Genomic DNA, 20,350 nt, shown 5'->3' with positions numbered 1-20,350 from the left:
AGCAGTCATTTTATATCTAACAAGAGAGGGGACTATGTACTGTAATAAAAGAGCATGCAAAACACAAGCCGTGGAGACACCATCACATGTTTCTCAACACAAGCAATGACTAGCCAGGTCTTTCCCCGGGAAGGAACAACCACGGGAAGGGCAGTCTCCAATGAAGGAGACCACCTATGCCAAAACATGGTATCCACCCACAGACAGCTGTTTCGGGGTATTGCCCCTCATCAGTGTGGAGTAGGAAACTGGCCAGTAGGAGCAATGCCTAGTAGAAGACTGTGAAAAATGAGGATGAATGAACTCATGGAGATCAACATCCAACACTGCGGAGACACCATCTCATGTTTCTCAACGCAGTGATTCTAGAGCAATGCCCCCATCCTTTATGGGAAATATGTAAAAACATGCAAAACACAAGCCGTGGAGACACCATCACATGTTTCTCAATGCAAGCAATGACTAGCCAGGTCTTTCCCCGGGAAGGAACAACCACGGGAAGGTCAGTCTCCAATGAAGGAGACCACCTATGCCAAAACATGGTATCCACCCACAGACAGCTGTTTTGGGGTATTGCCCCTCATCAGTGTGGAGTAGGAAACTGGCCAGTAGGAGCAATGCCTAGTAGAAGACTGTGAAAAATGAGGATGAATGAACTCATGGAGATCAACATCCAACACTGAGGAGACACCATCACATGTTTCTCAACTCAGTGATTCTAGAGCAATGGTGATGGTTAGAGTTGAGCGACTTTTGCTTTTTTAGGGTCGAGTTTCGTTTCATGAAACCCGACTTTTCCAAAAGTCGGGTCAAGCAAAATCGGCCGACTATAGGGAAAAGTCGGGGGTCCGACCGAAACACGAAACCCAATGTAAGTCAATGGGGAATTAAAGTCGGCAGTGAGAGGAGGACAGGAAACACACCTACAGTGCCCATTTGAATGCCAAAAGCATCAATTCTTCTTACTTAAGCTTGTCAACCTTAATTAACTTCATAATACTAGTTACGCACTGAAAAATGGGGGTTATTTGGCTAAAGTTGTGGGGGGGTAGGGCTGGCTCCAGGTTTTCATGTGCCCTGGGCGAAAGAGCGCCCCTTTAACACATACCACAACTCATGATGCTCCGATACGGCAGAGAAATAGCGGTATAGTACAATGAAAAATACTTCACTTTTTACATCTCATGACGAGGCCCATCTATTTCTCCATACAGAATCATTGGTCCCATATAATGTTTGAAACAGTATATGATGAGCTCCACATAATGCTACAGTATATGTTGGTCCCCATGGATGAAGATCCACTGTCTTATGGGCCCAAATAATGCTCCAAACATAATGGGCCTCATTTCTAATGCTCTAGTGTATAATGGGCCCTGTAAATGCTGCTCCAGTGTCTGATGTCCACCTTTGGAATGTTCCAGTGTATGGTGGGCCCCATCTATCATTCTCCAGAGTATAGTGCTCCCCAAAAATTGCTGTCCCAACATTGAAAACAATGAAATAAGTCTCCCGGCTAGGGAATCCCTGTACTAGTCTGGACTTCTCGTCGTCCCCATCTTCCATCTCACTGCACAGTATTTCAACCTTGCAAGTGCTGTGATCCTGAGCAAGCAGGGGGGGCCCACTCATTGGCGACGGCACTGGCACAGGGCCCCTGATAGTACGGTGGTGTGTCTGACGACGGGTGGGCCAAACCTGCACTTTCATCTGCAGCTTCCTCTTTGTCACCGTGTAAGATGGAACTGTATATGGGAAGGGTAACCTGAGTTTCATCAGGGTCAGATTCAGGCCGTGTAGCATGCAAGGGGAATGTAGTGGTCTGGGTCAATGTACCAGCAGATTCATTGAGCAGTGGCTGGGCATCAGTGCACTTGTGTCGCCCCCAGGAGTACGGTCGCCACAGTGGCATTACCTTCCTCCTAGGGAGTGTGATGTCATGCTTGAGAGCAACGAAGGATCTCTCTAGCAGGTTAACTGATTGGGCGGCGTTATTCCCACGAGTCACGACCCTCCAAACAGCGTTCATGAAGGCAAAGTGTTTGTTTTACGTGGGCAGTATGGTTGCAAAGCTGAACCTTAAAGGAATGTCCAGAAGGGCACCACCAGGAGTGGAGCCTACGGCGTATTTTGACTCAACACGGGCAACCTCAACCATCCAGCAACAAAAAAGATGCACACATTGCAAGCTTAATTCCGTTAACGAACGAGACTCCGTCATGCCCCGCGGTCCGAGTCCGGCTTACTAGAGGGACACGCGAGGCTCTGGCACGTGAGATTGGCCAATAACTGGTGTGTCATGCCCTTACATGTCCGTGGCTGCATGTGCACTACACTGAAAAGGCCAGCGTTTGTCGCTTACAGGTGCAGATAACCCGCTGAACAACGTTAGTGATGGGGATCTGGGATTACAATTATTACCCGCGAACGATGATTTCCCAGTAAGTGCAGGTCAACCGCAGTTCCGGAATTAGGCCTAACCGTCATTCCTGAAAAAATGAAAAACTTACGTGTGCAAACCACAGGTGCTGCAGCTTGCTTGACAGCTCGCCAGCCGTTCTCAGGCCCAGTATGGATTACACGTGATTGCACAAAGGTGAGAAAGGGTACCGTATCCCCGGATAACATGTATGGATAGCATAGTGTACACATACAAAATATATGTCTATAGATCAGGAGGCAGGCTCAAACGGTGTCAGGCCCAGTGTGGATTACACGTGATTGCACAAAGTTGAGAAAGGGTACCGTATCCCCGGATAACATGTATGGATAGCATAGTGTACACATTCAAAATATATGTCTATAGATCAGGAGGCAGGCTCAAACGGTGTCAGGCCCAGTATGGATTACACGTGATTGCACAAAGGTGAGAAAGGGTACCATATCCTCGGATAACATGTATGGATAGCATAGTGTACACATTCAAAATATATGTCTATAGATCAGGAGGCAGGCTCAGACGGTGTCAGGCCCAGTATGGATTACACGTGATTGCACAAAGGTGAGAAAGGGTACCGTATCACCGGATAACATGTATGGATAGCATAGTGTACACATTCAAAATATATGTCTATAGATCAGGAGGCAGGCTCAAACGGTGTCAGGCCCAGTATGGATTACACATGATTGCACAAAGGTGAGAAAGGGTACCGTATCCCCGGATAACATGTATGGATAGCATAGTGTACACATTCAAAATATATGTCTATAGATCAGGAGGCAGGCTCAGACGGTGTCAGGCCCAGTATGGATTACACGTGATTGCACAAAGGTGAGAAAGGGTACCGTATCCCCGGATAACATGTATGGATAGCATAGTGTACACATTCAAAATATATGTCTATAGATCAGGAGGCAGGCTCAGACGGTGTCAGGCCCAGTATGGATTTGATGGCCCAGACTACACAGCGGAGGAGCAGGGAGAGGTAAAGATTGCAAATGCTGGGGCCCTGCCCAAGCAAGGGGGGCCCACTCATAGAATCATAGAATCATAGAATCGTAGAGTTGGAAGGGACCTCCTGGGCCATCTGGTCCAACCCCCTGCTCAAAGCAGGATTCGCTAAATCATCCCAGTCAGATGTCTGTCCAGCCTCTGTTTGAAGACTTCCATTGAAGGAGAACTCACCACTTCTCGTGGCAGCCTGTTCCACTCATTGATCACTCTAACTGTCAAAAAGTTTTTTCTAATATCTAATCTGTGTCATCTCCCATTCAGTTTCATCCCATTGCTTCTAGTCTTTCCTTGGGCAAATGAGAATAAAGTTGATCCTTCTACAATGTGACAGCCCTTTAGATATTTGTAGACAGCTATTAAGTCTCCTCTCAGTCTTCTCTTTTGCAAACTAAACATTCTCAAATCCTGCAACCTTTCCTCATAAGACAGGGTTTGCAGACCGGTCACCATTCTGGTCGCTCTTTTCTGAACTTGCTCCAGTTTGTTGATGTCTTTTTTAAAATGTGGTGCCCAAAACTGGACACAATATTCCAGATGAGGTCTGACCAAAGAGGAGTAGAGGGAAATAATGACTTCACGTGATCTAGACTGTATGCTTCTGTTAATACATCCTAGAATTGCATTTGCCTTTTTTGCTGCTGCATCACACTGTTGACTCATATTCAGTCTGTGATCTATTAGTATACCCAAGTCTTTTTCACATGTGCTGTCACTTAGCCCTATTCCTCCCATTCTATATATGCTTTTTTCATTCGTGGGCGTCGGTACTGGCACTGGGCCCCTCATATTACGGCGGTGTGTCTGATGGCGGGTGTGCACCACCACCGCCAGAGACACTTGACTGCACTATGAGGGACCCTGTGCCAGTGCCTGCGCCCAAGAGTCGGCCTACCCACCTGTCCAGGGCAATGGCACTCGCACGGTTTCGTGCGCTAGGTGGTGACCCCGGCCATGGGGGGAGGGAGGCAGCACAGTTAGGGAGTTTTAGAAAGTGGCATATGTTGATGTTGGACATTCAGCTGATGCAAAAGGCGAAATTGTTCAAGTCCCAGGAAGAGGTGGACCAAAGAAAGCCATTTTTCTGTCACCCTATGTGTCATCAGGGGAAGGTGGGACAAAATCCTTGGAAACCCATGCATGGTTCATTTTAACGAAGGTTAGATCATCCACATTTTGGGTTGACAGACGGGTCCTTTTTTCTGTCAGAATTGATCCAGCTGCACTGAAGACTCTTTCCGATGGCACACTTGCAGCTTGGCAAGCGAGCTCCTGTAAGGCATATTGTGCCAATTCAGGCCAGGTGTCCAGTTTAGCGGCAAATAGTCAAAGGGGAATGACCTGTGCGGGAGAACATCGATATGGGAGGAAAAGTAGTTTGTAACCATAGTTGACAACTGCTGTCTCCTGTCACTTTCCATCGATGCAGTATTACCAGTTGTGTGAGCGGTACTTGAAAAATCAGTCAACAACATTGTCATGAAACCCCTGTCTCCAACGCCACTTCTGCTGTGTGCACCACGAACACCTCTGCCAAACTGCCCCCGGCCCGTACGGCTCGTGTGAGAACCATCACCGCTGCTGTGTGCTGGGAATGCCTCAACCAATCGGTTTACCAGAGTTGCTTGTTTATTAGCCAATATTAGGTCAAGGTTCTCGTGTGGCATGATGTTTTGTAATTTGCCTTTATAGCGTGGATCCAGGATGCTGGCCAACCAGTAGTCGTCATCGTTCATCATTTTGGCAATGCGGGGGTCCCTTTTTAGGATCTGCAAGGCATAATCTGACATGTGGGCCAATGTTCCCGGTGTCAATGATGCACTGCGAGTGCTGGTTGGAGGAGCACTTTCTGGCAAATCCACATCCCTCGAGTCACGCACAAACCCTGTACCAGACCTTGCCACGCCAACATTTTCACTTGCCCCACGAGATGCATTCTCTTCCCCTAAGTAATCATCCCCATCATCCTCCTCCTCCTCTTCTTCCTCCACCTCGTCCAGGAGAGGTCCCTGAGCAGACAATGGCTGAATGTCATCAAGGATTCCCTCCTCCTCTTCCTCCTCGTCAACATTGGCTGCAGACGCCTTCTCCTTAAGGTGCGTCAAAGTTTGCATGAGCAGACGCATAAGTGGGATGCTCATGCTTAGGATGGCGTCGTCTGCGCTTACCAACCGTGTGCATTCCTCAAAACACTGAAGGACTTTACAGAGGTCTTTCAGCTTCGACCACTGCACACCTGTCAACTCCATGTCTGCTCTCAAAGTGCCTGGCCGTGTATCCTCCCACAAATGCATTATGGCCTGCCTCTGTTCGCACAGCCGCTCAACCATGTGCAGGGTGGAGTTTCACCTTGTTGCAATGTCGATAATGAGGCGGTGGTTGGGAAGGTGGAGCAATAGCTGCAGCTTCTGCATACGAATGGAGTGTACAGGCGACCGGCGGATGTGCGCGCACAGTCTTCGCACCTTCTGGAGCAGGGCTGTTAACTCCGGATAATTTTTGAGGAAGCACTGCACCACCAGGTTCAAGGTGTGAGCCAAGCAAGGTATGTGGCTGAGTTTTGAAAGGGCTATGGCTTCCACAAAATTACGGCCATTATCACTAACTACCTTGCCTGCCTCAAGATGTATACTGCCCAGCCATGACTCAGTTTGTCGCTGAAAGTACTCGGCCAGCACCTCAGCTGTGTGTCTGTCGCCCAAACACATCATCTGCAACACAGCCTGCTGACGCTTTCCACTAGCTGCTCGATAGGGGGACACCTCGTGTGCAACAGTGGCAGCTGCAGATGGAGTGCTCGTACGACTGCACTCTGTGGACGAGCTTTCGCTTCTGGAGGAGGAGGAGGGTCGAACGCCTACAGTCAACTGTTTCCTATACCGTGGGCTAGGCAGCACTGTCCCACCACCGCTGTCCTCTGTGGACCCTGCATCCACCACATTAACCCAGTGCGCAGTGATGGACATGTAACGGCCCTGGCCATGCCGACTGGACCATGCATCTGTAGTGAGGTGCACCTTTCCACTCACTGACTGCTTGAGTGCATGGACAATGCGGTCTTTCACATGATGGTGGAGGGCTGGGATGGCTTTGCGAGAGAAGAAGTGGCGACTGGGTAGGTCATAGCGTGGTACTGCATAGGCCATGAGTTCGCGGAAAGCTGTGCTTTCCACCAACCGATAGGGCATCATCTCAAACGAGATTAGTTTGGCAATGTGGGCGTTCAAACCCAGTGTACGCGGATGAGAGACTGAGTACTTTCTTAACCTACTCATAGTCTCTGGGAGGGTGAGCTGGACTTGAGAGCTGCATATGGTGGAACTAGCGGTGGACAGGGCGGACTGAGAGAGGGTTGATGATGGTGATGGAGTTGGTGTTCTTTCTGATGGCCTAGATTCAGTCTTTCATTGATATAACAGTGGGATTCCCTGACTGCTTTGGCCTTGCAACGACACCTCAACATTTGCTGCTGTGCTAACCGGTGGGCTTACAGTGGGGGAAACAATGTAGCGTTGCTGACTACCTTCTTTGTGATCAGTTGCACATGTGGTACTTGAGGTTTGGTGTTGTGTCCACACTTGCAAGTGCATGCTGGTTAAATGTCTAAGCATTCAACTGGTATTCAAATTTTTCAGATTTTTCCCTCGGCTAAAGGTCTTTGCGCACTTCTTACAGATAACCTTGGCCTGATCATGAGGATTTTGTTCAAAAAAGTGCCACACTGCACTCTTCCTACTTTGGAAGACATTTTGCGGCCTAGCACTCTGTGCTATTTTGACCGTCTGGACAAGCTGTCCAGCAACTCTTTTGATTTTTGGAACCTGTCTTTGGAGTGCTCTGGGCCTGCCAGATAACAGCTGATGCGATGACGATGTCTGCTGTGGATGCTCCTCGTCCTCATCTGAGCTATTGGAAGCAGCACCCTCTTCCCCAAATGGATGCCAATCTGGGTCAACAACTGGGTCATCCATCACCTCCTCTTCAATGTCATGTGCACCTTCCTCTGTGTCACCGTGTATGGTGGTATAGTATGTGGGAAGGGGCACCTGAGTCTCATCAGGGTCAGAATCTGGCTCATTACACTGCGAGGACAATGTAGTGCTCTGACTGAATGTACCAGCAGAATCATCTATCAGTGGCTGTGCATCAGTGCACTCCATGTCAGGTTCATCTTGGCCTGGGTAATTCACCATTTCACTTGATAACACAGGCATGGTATGTGAAAACAGCTCCATGGAGTAATCAGTTGTATGGCCTGCGTCATCCTTCAATCTTGGTCGGGGTGAAGGACACAAGGAAAGGTGTGGTTCATGAACATGACCCTCCAATGATGACTCAGTTCTTTTATTTTTTAGAACTTCAGAAGAGGAGGCGATAGAGCTGGAGGCTGAGTCAGCAATGTAAGCCAAAACTTTTTCCTGAAGCTCTGGCTTTAAAAGCGGTTTGCCAACTCCTAGAAAACTAAGCCTTCGAAGCCTTGTGGAGCCAGACGATGACGCAGGTTCAACACCTCCTGCATTCGGTCCTATTTTGCTTTTGCCACTACCATCAGATCCACCACCAACACAATCATTACCAGCTGGCAACCCCCGCCCAATTCCACGGCCTCTTCCACCAGCCTTCCTCATTTTTGGTAAAAATGCACACAAAATCCCACAAACTATATAGTAATGTAAAACAAGGTACAAGGTGTATATAGGACAGGGGAGACGTAGAATTTCTGAACACACTTGTGGACACTGTTGGATTGTGTGAGGCCCAGTTAATATCACACCAGTATGTCATAGGCTCAATGTTGCAGGTGTGAAAAATGTCACTATAGGACAGGGGAGATGTAGAATTTCTGAACACACTTGTGGACACTGTTGGATTGTGTGAGGCTCAGTGAATATCACACCACTATGTCACAGGCTCAATGTCGCAGGTGTGAAAAATGTCACTATAGGACAGGGGAGATGTAGAATTTCTGAACATACTTGTGGACACTGTTGGATTGTGTGAGGCCCAGTTAATATTACACCGCTATGTCACAGGCTCAATGTCGCAGGTGTGAAAAATGTCACTATAGGACAGGGGAGATGTAGAATTTCTGAACACACTTGTGAACACTGTTGGATTGTGTGAGGCCCAGTTAATATCACACCGCTATGTCACAGGCTCAATGTCGCAGGTGTGAAAAATGTCACTATAGGACAGGGGAGATGTAGAATTTCTGATCACACTTGTGGACATTGTTGGATTGTGTGAGGCCCAGTGAATATCACACCGCTATGTCACAGGCTCAATGTTGCAGGTGTGAAAAATGTCACTATAGGACAGGGGAGATGTAGAATTTCTGAACACACTTGTGGACTTGTGAGTTCATTTTTCCCTTCACCGTTGAGGTCTGATGAACTCCCTCCTCTGGTGAAGGAAGGTAGTGAGGCTGATTACCAAACACCTGGGCAGCTAGATGATGACTGGGTGGCTGGAATTGAGGACTGGATATAAGGCAGCTGACGCCCTTCTGCCTTGCTGGTGATCCTGCTGGATTCTTGGAGACCAGTCTGATTCCTGCGTCTCAAAGCTAAGTTTTTCTGCTCTGCTTTGTACACTTCAGTTTCGTTTTTGTTTTGCCTTGTTTTTTGGGAGTTCTGCCATCCCCGGCCGGGGGTGAGCTGAATTCCATTTTTGTCTCTGATCTGTTGATCTTTTGCTCTGTCTTCAGAATATACCTGAGTGCTGATATAGTCTTTTGAAGCCTAGCAACTTCAGGTCCTGTTTTTCCTATCAGTCGGTTGGCACATTTTGGATAGGGTTTTTGCGGATGGCAGACAGCGGCTTTCCTATCCTGTCCTATTTAGTTAGCTTGGACCCCATCATTTGCTCAACCTATCTTTCTATCTGTGTTAGTGTTTTCATCTTGCTTCACCGTCATTATATGTTGGGGGCTGCCTATTGCTTTGGGGTCTGCTCTGGGGCAGTTTAGTTTTTCCCCTTTCTGTCTTTAGGCTATGTAGTTCTCCGGCTGTGATCGAGGGGTCTAGGGCACCGTAGGAACCCCCCACGGCTACTGCTAGTTGTTGTGGATAGGTTCAGGGGTCTGCAATCCGATAGCTGCCAACCTCTCTGGTTTTCCTGGACTTAGCTAGTATTTTGTTTTTTCCTCTTTTGGTGACTCATCATAACAGAATCACCAGCCATACCGCAGATCCTAGGGTACTCAATAGCAGGAGAGAATTGTAAAGAAAAAAAGTGTGTCAGAATTTTTTTGTTTTTTTGTTTTTTTTGGTGCATATTTTGTCCTCTATATCTCTGAGGCCGTAGGGGGAATTTTTCTCTCAATGGAGATGAAGCAATTGTCTGATCGTGTGGAACAGCTCGCTGCTGAAGTGCGGGGAATTTCCGCCTATCTTGCTCATTCACATGCTGCTGAACCAAAGATTCATACTCCTGATGTGTTTTTTGGGGATCGGTCTAAATTCTTGAATTTCAAGAATAATTGTAAATTATTTTTTGCCTTGAAGCCTAACTCATTGGGGAACTCCGTGCAGCAGGTTAAAATTGTCATCTCTTTGCTGCGCGGCGATCCCCAGGATTGGGCGTTTTCTTTGAAACCTGATGATCCTATTCTGAATAATGTGAACGCATTTTTTCAAGCCTTGGGGTTGTTGTATGATGAACCTAATGTTATTGATCAGGCTGAAAAGACCCTGTTGGCATTAAGCCAGGGTCGGGATTCGGCAGAGATGTACTGTCAAAAATTCCGAAAGTGGGCGGTCCTTACTACCTGGAATGATTGTGCCTTGGCAGCCCTCTTTCGGAAGGGTTTGTCAGAAACTGTAAAAGATACTATGGTGGGATTTCCTGTTCCCTCTGGTCTTGACGATTCTATGTCATTAGCCATTTAGGTGGATCGGCGTTTACGTGAACGCAAAACTACACGAGAGATCTTGCCACCTGTTGAATAAATGTCTGAACCTATGCAATGTGATAGAGTTTTGTCTTGGGCGCAACGTCAGGAGTTCAGAAGGCGTAATAAGCTGTGTTTTTTTTGTGGAGATGACTCGCATATTATTTCTGTCTGCCCTAAACGAGAGAGACGTTGTGCACACACGTTTTCTGTGGGTGGTGTTCAACCTAAGTTTCTTCTGGCAATTACTCTGATCTGCTCCCTGTCCACATTTTCCGCCAAGGCTTTTGTGGATTCGGGAGCAGCTCTGAACCTGATGGACTTGGATTTTGCTAAACGTTGTGGATTTCCTATGACACCTCTGCGGACGCCTATCCCTTTGAGGGGTATTGATGCTACTCCTTTGGCAAAGAATAAACCTCAGTTTTGGACCCAGGTGGTAATGCGGGTTGCCTCAGACCATCAAGAAAATTGCAGATTTTTGGTGTTGCATAATTTGCATGATACCATTGTTCTGGGGTTTTCCTGGTTGCAAATCCATAATCCAGTTCTGGATTGGAAATCTTTGTCTGTGGTGAGTTGGGGTTGTCGGTGTGCCCTTAGTGATGCTCCGTTTTCTCCACCTCTCCCCAGTCGCATGATGTTCCTGACTATTTGGCTGACTTTTATGATGTATTTAGTGAGAATGAGTCTGTGTCTTTGCCTCCTCATAGGAGTTATGACTGTGCAATTGAGCTGAACCCGGGGTGTAAATTCCCCAAGGGTCGGCTTTTCAATTTATCTTTACCCGAGCACGAGGCTATGCGATCCTATATTAAGGAGTCGTTGGTGAAGGGTCATATTAGACCATCCTCTTCACCCTTAGGTGCTGGGTTTTTTTTCGTGGCTAAAAAGGATGGTTCATTAAGGCCTTGTATTGACTATCGTGCCCTCAACAAAATTACTGTTAAATATCAGTATCCGTTACCCCTGATTTCTGATCTATTCTCCAGAGTTAAAGGTGCTTGCTGGTTTACCAAGCTTGACCTCAGGGGGGCGTATAATCTTATTCGCATTAAGCATGGGGATGAATGGAAGACGGCATTTAATACTCCAGAGGGACATTTTGAGTACCTGGTGATGCCTTTTGGGCTCACTAATGCCCCTTCTGTTTTCCAGTGCTTCATGAACGATATATTCCGTGACTTTGTGGATAAATTTTTGATTATCTATCTGGATGATATTTTGATCTTCTCCAAGAATTGGGACTCTCATGTGGAACATGTTCGGACTGTGTTCCGGATTTTGAGGGAGAATTCCCTGTATGTCAAGGGATCGAAATGCCTTTTTGGGGTACAGAGGATTTCATTTTTGGGATTTATTTTGTCTCCGTCAACTATTGAAATGGCCCCGTCCAAGGTACAGGCCATTTATGATTGGGTTCAGCCCACCTCATTGAAGGCCCTCCAGAAGTTTTTGGGCTTTGCTAATTTTTAGCGGAAATTTATAGCTAATTTTTCTGGTATTGCCAAGCCATTGACTGATTTGACTAGGAAGGGTGCTGATGTGCTGAATTGGTCTCCGGAGGCTGTTTCTTCCTTTCAGGAGCTGAAGCGAAGATTCACTTCTGCTCCGGTTTTGCGGCAACCTGATGTCTCACTCCCGTTTCAGGTGGAGGTGGACGCTTCTGAGATTGGTGCAGGAGCGGTGTTGTCCCAAAAAGATCCTGTGACATCTAAAATGAATCCTTGTGCTTTCTTTTCCCGAAAGTTCTCCCCATCCGAACGTAACTATGATGTGGGGAATCGGGAACTGTTGGCCATGAAATGGGCATTTGAGGAGTGGAGACATTGGTTGGAGGGAGCCAAACACCAAGTCGTGGTCCTTACTGACCACAAGAATTTGATTTACCTGGAGTCGGCTAAACGCTTGAATCCTAGACAGGCTAGGTGGGCCTTGTTTTTCACACGTTTTGATTTTGTGGTCTCTTTTCTTCCGGGCACTAAGAATGTCAAGGCAGACGCCCTCTCTAGGAGTTTCCTTGCTGATTCTCCTGTTGTGACTAAGCCTGCTCCCATCTTAGGCGAGGGCGTAGTTCTTTCTGCCATCTCGCCCGATTTGAGACGTGCTCTGGAAGAGTTTCAGGAGGACAAACCTGAGTGTTGTCCCAGTGGAAAATTGTATGTTCCTGACCAGTGGAGGAAGAGAGTGATGTCTGAAGTTCATTGCTCTGCATTGGCTGGTCATCCAGGTATTTTTGGTACTAGAGATCTGGTGAGTCGGTCTTTTTGGTGGCCCGCCTTGTCTCATGATGTCAGGAATTTTGTGCAGTCCTGTGGGACTTGCTCCCGGTCTAAACCTTGTTCTCGCTCTAGTGGCTTGTTGATGCCTTTGCCGGTGCCCAGGAGGCCATGGACCCATATTTCAATGGATTTTATCTCTGATATGCCTGTCTCTCAGAGAATGACTGTTATTTGGGTGATTTGTGATAGATTCTCTAAGATGGTCCATCTTGTACCACTCCCTAAGTTGCCATCTTCCTCTGAGTTGGTGCCCTTGTTTTTGCAACAGGTGGTTCGCTTGCACGGGATTCCTGAGAACATTGTATCTGACAGAGGAGTTCAGTTTGTGTCTAGATTTTGGAGGACTTTCTGTTCCAAGCTGGGAATTCAGTTGTCCTTCTCCTCTGTGTTTCACCCTCAGACCAATGGGCAGACGGAGAGAACAAACCAGACTTTGGAGTCGTATTTGAGATGTTTTATTTCTGTCGATCAGGATGATTGGGTTTCATTTTTGCCCTTGGCCGAATTTGCTTTAAATAGTAGAGCTAGTTCTGCCACTTTGATGTCACCTTTTTTTTGTAACTTTGGGTTTCACCCTCGATTTTCTTCAGGGCAGGTGGAGCCTTCTGCTTGCCCAGGTGTTGACACTGTGGTGGAGAGAATGCACCAGATCTGGGACCTAGTAGTGGATAAGTTGTCTTTCTCCAAGGAAAAGGCCCAGCGGTTTTCCAACCGGCGTAGGACCGTTGGTCCCCAGTTTAAGGTGGGTGATATGGTTTGGTTGTCATCAAAAAATATCGCTATGAAGGTGGCTTCTCCTAAGTTTAAGCCTAGATTTATTGGACCTTACAAGATTTTGGAGATTATTAATCCGGTCTCTTTTCGGTTGGCTCTTCCTGTCACATTTAAAATTCATAATGTGTTTCATAAGTCCTTGTTGAAGAGGTTTGTTGAACCAGTAGTTCCTGTGGTGGCACCTCCTGACCCTGTATTGATTGAAGGTAACATGGAATATGAGGTAGAGAAGATACTGGATTCCCGTCTGGCTAGACGGAGACTCCAGTATTTGGTTAAGTGGAAGGGTTATGGTCAGGAGGATAATTCCTGGGTCTCTGCGTCTGATATTCATGCCAAAAGATTGGTGCGTGCCTTTCATCGGGCTCACCCGGATCGCCCTGGTGGCATGGATGAGGGTTCGGTGACCCCTCCTCAAGGGGGAGGTACTGTTGTGAGTTCATTTTTCCCTTCACCGTTGAGGTCTGATGAACTCCCTCCTCTGGTGAAGGAAGGTAGTGAAGCTGATTACCAAACACTTGGGCAGCTAGATGATGACTGGGTGGCTGGAATTGAGGACTGGATATAAGGCAGCTGACGCCCTTCTGCCTTGCTGGTGATCCTGCTGGATTCTTGGAGACCAGTCTGATTCCTGCGTCTCAAAGCTAAGTTTTTCTGCTATGCTTTGTACACTTCAGTTTCGTTTTTGTTTTGCCTTGTTTTTTGGGAGTTCTGCCATCCCCAGCCGGGGGTGAGCTGAATTCCATTTTTGTCTCTGATCTGTTGATCTTTTGCTCTGTCTTCAGAATATACCTGAGTGCTGATATAGTCTTTTGAAGCCTAGCAACTTCAGGGCCTGTTTTTCCTATCAGTCGGTTGTCACATTTTGGATAGGGTTTTTGCAGATGGCAGACAGCGGCTTTCCTATCCTGTCCTATTTAGTTAGCTTGGGCCCCATCATTTGCTCAACCTATCTTTCTATCTGTGTTAGTGTTTTCATCTTGCTTCACCGTCATTATATGTTGGGGGCTGCCTATTGTTTTGGGGTCTGCTCTGGGGCAGTTTAGTTTTTCCCCTTTCTGTCTTTAGGCTATGTAGTTCTCCGGCTGTGATCGAGGGGTCTAGGGCACCGTAGGAACCCCCCACGGCTACTGCTAGTTGTTGTGGATAGGTTCAGGGGTCTGCAATCCGATAGCTGCCAACCTCTCTGGTTTTTCTGGACTTAGCTAGTATTTTGTTTTTTCCTCCTTTGGTGACTCATCATAACAGGACACTGTTGGATTGTGTGAGGCCCAGTTAACATCACACCGCTATGTCACAGGCTCAATGTCGCAGGTGTGAAAAATGTCACTATAGGACAGGGGAGATGTAGAATTTCTGAACACACTTGTGGACACTGTTGGATTGTGTGAGGCCCAGTTAATATCACACCGCTATGTCACAGGCTCAATGTCGCAGGTGTGAAAAATGTCACTATAGGACAGGGGAGATGTAGAATTTCTGAACACACTTGTGGACATTGTTGTGTGAGGCCCAGTTAATATCACACCGCTATGTCACAGGCTCAATGTCATAGGTGTGAAAAATGTCACTATAGGACAGGGGAGATGTAGAATTTCTGAACACACTTGTGGACACTGTTGGATTGTGTGAGGCCCAGTTAATATCACACCGCTATGTCACAGGCTCAATGTCGCAGGTGTGAAAAATGTCACTATAGGACAGGGGAGATGTAGAATTTCTGAACACACTTGTGGACACTGTTGGATTGTGTGAGGCCCAGTTAATATCACACTGCTATGTCACAGGCTCAATGTCGCAGGTGTGAAAAATGTCACTGTAGGACAGGGGAGATGTAGAATTTCTGAACACACTTGTGGACACTGTTGGATTGTGTGAGGCCCAGTGAATATCACACCGCTATGTCACAGGCAGAAATTGGCTAGTGTATGACAAACTACAAGGTGTATATAGAATTGGGCAGAATAGGAATCTCCCTAGAGTGTAGGTCTGTAAGAACGGAACATGTCCTCGACTTATCCTTACAGAGTGACACACAGATAGCTTCACTGTGGCCGTGATAACAGCCGTTACACGGTACTGAGAGAGGAGCGTGCACGTACACCGCTGTTCGGTGTCCGTAAAATTGTCAAGCTCCGTGTTTTTTAAGTATACGGACTGACACACGCTCTCTCTATAGTTTTGAATGTGATCAAACAGCAAATATACTTAACTGTTTGAAAAGCAGACAAAACTAGAAGGTGGAGGTCTGTAAGAACAGAACATGTCCTCGACTTATTCTTACAGAGTCACACACAGATAGCTTCACTGTGGCCGTGATAACAGCCGTTACACGGTACTGTGTGAGGAGCGTACACCGCTGTATGGTGTGAAAAAATGCACACTCAGTACCTCACCAGGACAAAAAAAAAATTTGGATTCCTTTTAAAAAAGCAGTTTGCAGAGCAGTGGGAAAACAGCAATGCAGCTATCAGGAAGCCTTATAAGGCAGCCTAACAACCAACACAGCTGATCCAGCAAAATATAGCCTCCACTTGCACTGCACACACAGTGACTGGTGTGTTGTACAGGCAAAATCGCTAGCAGCAGAAGCAGTTTTTGGTGTCTTCTTCCCTGCCTAACGCTCTCCCTACAGAATCAGCAACAGCTCTCCCTATTCTGAGATCAGCATGAGTAACATGGCGGTCGGCGTGCACGCCCTTTTATCCCCCCTGTGACGCTCCCCAAAGCAAGCCAATCACTTGCATGCCTTTCTCAAAGATGGTGGTGACCCCTGCCTATGTCATCACGTTGCCCACAGTGTCCGTGGATCCTGATTGGCTGAAAAAGGGCGGAAAACAAACTTTTGAAACGCGACTTTGGCGCTAAAGTCGCCGAGCTCGTGGCCGACCTCACCCTAGGGTCGGGTTTCGTTTCATGAAACCCGACTTTACCAAAAGACGGCGACTTTTGAAATTTTTCATCCCGTTTCGCTCAACTCTAGTGATGGTGTCTCCGCGGCTTGTGGTTTGCATGTTTTTACATATTTCCCATAAGGGATGGGGGCATTGCGTTGATAAACATGTGATGGTGTCTCCGCAGTGATGGATGTTGATCTCCATGAGTTCATTCATCCTCATTTTTCACAGTCTCCTACTAGGCATTGGTCCTACTGGCCAGTTTCCTACTCCACACTGATGAGGGGCAATACCCCAAAACAGCTGTCTGTGGGTGGATACCATGTTTTGGCATAGGTGGTTTCCTTCATTGGAGACTGCCCTTCCCGTGGTGGTTCCTTCCCGGGGAAAGACCTGGCTAGTCATTGCTTGCGTTGAGAAACATGTGATGGTGTCTCCGCGGCTTGTGTTTTGTATGTTTTTACATATTTCCCATAAGGGATGAAACGAAACTCGACCCTAAAAAAGCAAAAGTCGCTCAACTCTAACCATCACCATTGCTCTAGAATCACTGCGTTGAGAAACATGTGATGGTGTCTCCGCAGTGTTGGATATTGATCTCCATGAGTTCATTCATCATCTTTTTTCACATATGTAATAAAAGAGGGCACTGTAAATAACAAAATTAACAATAATACACTATGTTAGAGACAGCACTATACATAACAGCAGAGGAATCTATATAATAAGGGACGGCACCATATATAACTAGAGAGGATGGTGTGTAATAAGGGACGTGTTATACATAATAAAAGAGGAAACTATGTAACTAAGGGTGGTGTTATACAGAATTAGTGAGTACACTATATACTAAGGGACTGTGTTAGACATAATAAGCTATAATGTCTTCCTCCACCTCCCCCTGTTCCTAAGGCCATTATAAGTCCCCCTTCCTAACATCCCAATCCCCCACACCCCTCATTGTCCTCCTCCCCTAGCATCCCATTATTGTCCTCTCCCCCACCCCATCATTGCCCTCTTCACCACCTCCATCATTTTCTTTTCACCACCACTATCGTTGCTTTCTCCCCCACCACTCCCATCATTGCCCATTCCACCACCTCCATCATTTCCTCCTCCTCCACCACCCCCATTATTGCCTTTTCCACAACCACCAGTGCATTCACACCCGTAAACTAATACTTTGATGAAGTACCCTTTGAATTTATTACAGCATTCAGTCTTTTCTGGGTAGGAGTCTCTCGGCATGGCACATCTAGAATTGGCAATCTTTGCCCACTCTTCCTTGCAGTAGCACTCCAAATCTGTCAGATTGTGGAGGCATCTCTAGTATACAGCGCCGCCATCTTTAGGTCAACCACAGATTTTCAATCAGATTCATGTCTGAGTTTGGGCTGGGCCATTTTTTGCTGATTTGGAGGTATGCTTAGGGTCATTCTCGTGCTGAAATGTGAAATTCCTCTTAATCTTCAGCATTTTAGAAGAGGCCTGAAGATTTTTTTGCAAAACTGACTGATATTTGGAAATATTCCCTCCACTTCTACTAATGCCTCAGTTCCTGTGGATGAAAAACAGTCCCAAAGTATAATGCTACCTCCACCATGTGTGTATGGTGTTCTCCTGGTAATGCATTGTTGGTTTTGCGCCAAACGTACCTTTTGGAATTATGGCCAAAAAGTTCAACCTTGGTCTCATCAAACCACAACACTTTCTCCCACATGCTTTTGGCAAGCTCTGTGTATGGTTTGGCAAACTCCTGGGAGAAGCATTTCTATGCAAAATGCGCATCAGGTGCGGTGGGCCCTTTGTCTTTGATCTCTCTATGACTGATTTCCCATACTTAAACAGGTATTGTACTTTTATATGTTTATTGTCTACTATACATGTAATCTCCTATAGATGGCTTACTTGGAGTAGTTTGATAACTTCTCTGGCCAGACGTTCTACTTTTGAGATCCACCTCAGCACCTACTAGGAATTGTGTATGTACAACTATAAACTGTTTTATTAAATTATATACCCAGGCTTTATTTATTAATAGGTTTGTATACCAACTTTGTTCTTTTTTGTCTATTTATATATATATTTATACCAGGTGTCCCCCTTTTTGACCTGTTTTGTCTCATTATTATCGTATGTCACTTTTGTTCTATTTTTATATATTCTAAATAAACTTGATGTTTTTAAAATATTTCGGCTGGCTTTTTTTTTCAAAATTTGGGGTAATAAAACATAGTGAGGATTGGATGTTTTTGTTTGTAAGAAAATGCTTCCATCTTGCCACCCTACCCCACAGGCCGGACATATAAAGAACATGGAAGATTGTGTTTACATTCAGTACACAACAAGTGCTTGCTAGAAATTCCTGCAGCCCTTTTAATGTTGCTGTAGGCCTCTTTGCAGGTCACGAACCAATATTCTCCTCGCTTTCTTAAAAATTTAAGCCACTGCTTGATGACCATGTTCTCAGTGTTCCCTGGTATATCTAATGCCTTGGATTTTTTTTACCCTTATTGATTCCTGATTGATAACTTTCATCAATGAGATCCCTTTGCTGTATTGTAAGCTGTTGACCATGACTTTTGCTGTAAAATGCATCTTAGAAAATGTCAGGAACTTTCTACTACAACAGATAAATTTTATACGGCCTTAATCATAATGACTGTAAGGCTAAGTGCACACGTACCGGAACTCTCGCGGAAATTACCGCGAGAATTCCAGAATTCCAGTCCGCGGGAAAATCGCATTTTAAATTACCGCGATTTTCCCGCGGAAAAACTAGCATTTTGCAAGCGTAATTAGCTTGCAAAATGCTAGCGTTCTCCAAGCGATCTGTAGCATCGCTTGGAGAACTGATTGACAGGTTGGTCACACTCGTCAAACATAGTGTTTGACAAGTGTGACCAACTTTTTACTACAGAGGCCGCCTATGCAGCATCAGTAGTAAAAGATAGAATGTAAAAAAAAAATAAAAAACGGTGTTATTCTCACCCTCCGACGTCCCGCGCATCCGTTCCCAGTAATCCTTTGCGAAAATGCCCGCGATGACGTCAGTTCTCGCGGGATCGCGACGTCTCGCGGTAATTCGCGATGACGTCGCGCGAATGACCGCGAGACTTCGAGATCCCGCGAGAAGGGACGTCATCGCGAGCATTTTCGCAAAGGACTACTGGGAACGAGAGCGTGAAGAGAAGCAGGAAGGCTGCGCGGGACGTCGGAAGGTAAGAATAACAATATTTTTTATTTTAAATTCTATTTTTTACAGGGATATGGTACCCAAAGCCCGGAGGACAGTCTTCTCTCCTCCGGACCATGGGTACCATCTGCAATTGTTCTGCTTACTTTCCGCATGGTGTGCACAGCCACATGCGGGAAATAAGCGGAACAATGCATTCCTATGGGTGCGGGATCGCCGCGATTCCGCAAATTAATGAGCATGCTGCGGTTTTTACCGCGAAGCGATTCCGCCTCAGTAAAAACCGCAGCATTAGCACAGCATTGCGGAATCCCATAGGAATGCATGGGATGCTTATTTTTCGCGTTTTCGCGGCAAAATCGCGCGGTTAAAACCGCCGCGGAAACGCGAAAAAAACGCCACGTGTGAACTCAGCCTAAGGCTGTGTGCACACTATGCGTTTTTTTTAAGCGTTTCCGCAGCGTTTGAGCCGGCTCAGACGCTGCAGAAACGCTTAAGATGCATCAAATTAATTAGCATGCGTTTTTGGCTTTCTGTGCCAATGCATGCGTTTTTAACCGCTCAGGAATCGCTTAGCAGCTAAAAACGCAGCATGCTCCTTAATTTCCGAATTGCTGAGCGTTTTTAGCCATCCCCAATGACCCCAGAAATCGCGTGTCAAAAAACGCGTCAAAAACGCGTCAAAATCGCGTCAAAAATCGCGGAAAAAGACGCGCGATTTCTGGGAAGGGGATCCTTTTCCTGAGCGTTTAAAAACGCTAGCGTGGACACATAGCCTAAATGATGGTAGCTGTGTGCTGACTATTATGTAACATGTGTTTAAATTTGAATTGCCAATTCTGAACACAACTATATCCC

The 20,350-nt window shown here is 46.4% G+C and overlaps 1 protein-coding gene across 1 annotated transcript in view; it reads left to right on the top strand.

The window, feature by feature from the left end:
• Nucleotides 1–20,350, top strand: part of NECAB1 (N-terminal EF-hand calcium binding protein 1) — a 299,035-nt gene that overhangs the window by 13,506 nt on the left and 265,179 nt on the right. The gene's annotated exons all lie outside the window — the stretch shown is intronic.

This window comes from Dendrobates tinctorius, unplaced genomic scaffold, assembly GCF_039654945.1.
Source record: "Dendrobates tinctorius isolate UK_male_01 unplaced genomic scaffold, ASM3965494v1 ptg000165l, whole genome shotgun sequence".
NCBI lineage: Eukaryota > Metazoa > Chordata > Amphibia > Anura > Dendrobatidae > Dendrobates > Dendrobates tinctorius.
The sequence above is the reverse complement of the archived record's forward strand: the minus strand, read 5'-3'. Positions and strand labels throughout refer to the sequence as shown.